Source organism: Piliocolobus tephrosceles, chromosome 13, assembly GCF_002776525.5.
Source record: "Piliocolobus tephrosceles isolate RC106 chromosome 13, ASM277652v3, whole genome shotgun sequence".
Classification (NCBI taxonomy): Eukaryota; Metazoa; Chordata; class Mammalia; order Primates; family Cercopithecidae; genus Piliocolobus; species Piliocolobus tephrosceles.
Genome location: NC_045446.1, coordinates 743,751 through 746,605, shown reverse-complemented (window position 1 = coordinate 746,605; position 2,855 = coordinate 743,751).

Genomic DNA, 2,855 nt, shown 5'->3' with positions numbered 1-2,855 from the left:
CCCTGCCTGTGCTGACTCCGCAAATGCGAGTCGCCCAGAGCTGCCTGCGACCCCACCCGGGAGCACTGGCCAGCCCGGGGAAGACGAAAACCCAGCCCCAAAGACCTCACAGCCACCAGGCACCTGCAACAACCAGGTGTGAGTAATTTTTTTTTTTTTTTTGAGACAGGGTCCTGTCTGTCGCCCAGGCTGGAGTGCAGCAGTGCAATCACGGCTCACTGCAGCCTTGATCTCCTGGGCTCAAGTGATCAGCTTCCCAGAGCGCTGGGATTACAGGCGTGAACCACCACTCCCAGCTTTCCAGTGCTTTTGAGGATGTCTCAGAGAGGCATCCTCAGGCTGGGGACCCAGGAACATGCCAGGTAAGGCATGGGGTCTCCCAAAGCAGGGGCCAGGGATCCAGTCGGTAGCAAAAACATTCATTTCTACAGGCCTCAGGCCTCCTCACCCCACCGGGCTGCCCCTGCCCTCCTCTGTCCCCCCATGCCCACTGCAGACAGGCCGTGGGCAAGCAGGGGGGCTTCAGGGGAGGTTAGACCTGGGCCTACATGGCAGAGCCTGGACCTCCACCAGAGCACCCCACACCCACCCCTGGTAGGGAGGGCTGGGAATGGGGGCTGAGGGCTGGTTTAGTGCCTGGGCAAGGTGGTTATGCTTGGATATACATTTCAACAGTGAGGATTTGATTTATTAAAATTTAATTTCAATACATTGAAGTTATAAATTCAAAATCCAATTTATTAACCTGTTAAGTTCAATTTTACAAACCCCTATTATTCCCTTTGTAAGCCTAGAAGACTTTATAGTCACTTTTTTTTTTTTTTGGAGACGGAGTCTTGCTCTGTCATCCAGGCTGGAGTGCAATGGTGCAATCTCAGCTCACTGCAACCTCCACCTCCCAGGTTCAAGCAATTCTCTTACCTCAGCCTCTCAAGTAGTTGGGATTACAGGTGCACACCACCATGCCCGATTAATTTTTTTGTATTTTTAGTAGAGATGGGGGTTTCACCATGTTGCCCAGACTGGTCTTAAACTCCTGAGCTCAGGTAATCCGAGATCAAGCGATCTGCCTGCCTTGGCCTCCCAAAGTGCTGGCATTACAGGCGTGTGCCACTGTGCCTGGCCTTTTTTTTTTTTTTTTTTTTTTAAACAGAGTCTCACTCTGTTGCCCAGGCTGGAGTGCAGTCGCTCAACCTCAGCTCATTGCATTCTCTACCTCCCCGGTTCAAGCGATTCTCACACCTCAGCCTCCCAAGTAGCTGTGACTATAGGTGCCTATCACCAAGCCCAGCTAATTTTTTGTATTTTAGTAGAGATGTTGCCCAGGCTGGTCTCGAACTCCTGAGCTCAGGCAATCCACCCACCTCGGCCTCCCGAAGTGCTGGGATTATAGGTTTGAGCAACCTTGCCCGGCCTGTGGCCACTTTAAAGGGGCTTCTGCATAATATTCGGTCCCATCTACAAACTCAATTAAGCAATTTTCAACATTTCAAACAATTTATAAATGAAGCCTCTTTTCACTCCTTTTTGTATGCTTTAGGTTTTTTTGCATGCTTTAGGTTGTCTGAATTGACAACAGAATCTTGGGTGCTTCAGTAACTCATGCATTGGCGTTGTGAAGTGGCTCATGTCTGTAATTCCAGCATTTGGGGAGGCCGAGGCAGGAGGATTGCTTAAGCCTAGGAGGTGGAGGCTGCAGTGAACCATGATCCACTGCACTCCAGCCTGAGTGACAGAGTGAAACCCTGCTTCATTGTAATACTTTTTTTTGGTGGGGTGGGTGATTTTCCTGCCTTGGCCTCCCAAAGCATTGGGATTACAGGGGTCAGCCACTGCACCCAGCTAAAAACTCATACAACGTGGTAAACTGCAAGTTATCTTAGATGTTCCAAAAACATAAAATACGAAATGTGTTCAAGTTTCACTTAATACATGAATGCTAACACTTTGGTTCTGATTCTCTTAAACCTTGGTATGTCTCATTCAACATCTTCCTGAGGCTAAAAGATGGGTGCCCACCTAAAGAAGTCCGTTTTCAATCCAGGTACACAGGGCCCATTGGCACAAACTATGCAGTTTGGGAGGCGGACCACTTTGTGCTGGCAACTGACGAGACTCCCCCAGGAACCCGACACGGTGGGAGCTCTGCAGAGGGGCCTAGCTCTGGGCTTCCTATCCTCCCATCTGCGGGCCCCATCTGCTTTTGGGGTCTGTAGTTCTGGCCCAGAGTGAACCCTAAGTAGATTCTGCAATTTTTTTTCACTGCAAGCTCCGCCTCCCGGGCTCACGCCATTCTCCTGCCTCAGCCTCCTGAGTAGCTGGGATTACAGGCGCCCGCCACCTCGCCCGGCTAGTTTTTTGTATTTTTTTTTTAGTAGAGACGGGGTTTCACCGTGTTAGCCAGGATGGTCTCGATCTCCTGACCTCGTGATCCACCCGTCTCGGCCTCCCAAAGTGCTGGGATTACAGGCGTGATCGGCCCGTCTCGGCCTCCCACAGTGCTGGGATTACAGGCGTGAGCCTCCGCGCCCGGCCCCAACAGCCATTTCTGAAGGAAGGGCCCTGATGCCGGCAACCACAGTGTGTCTGAGCCTTGGGAAGTGTGTGGCTCCCCGTGGTGGGGAGCAGCAGCGGTCGGTTGGGGGACGCTGCCTGCCCAGCTGCGGGCTCCAGGTAGCTCTGGTGCTGTGGGGTAGGTCAGACTTGTCCACCTGGTGACACAGGCCTGGCACCATGGACCTCTGCAGGTTCCAGGTCTCAGCTGGTGGCAGGGCAGGCAGGCTGGGCCTCGGTATGGAGAGGGCTCTCCCCGGGGGCAGAGATGTGGCATTGGCAGCTCAGGGCTGCAGGGGGCA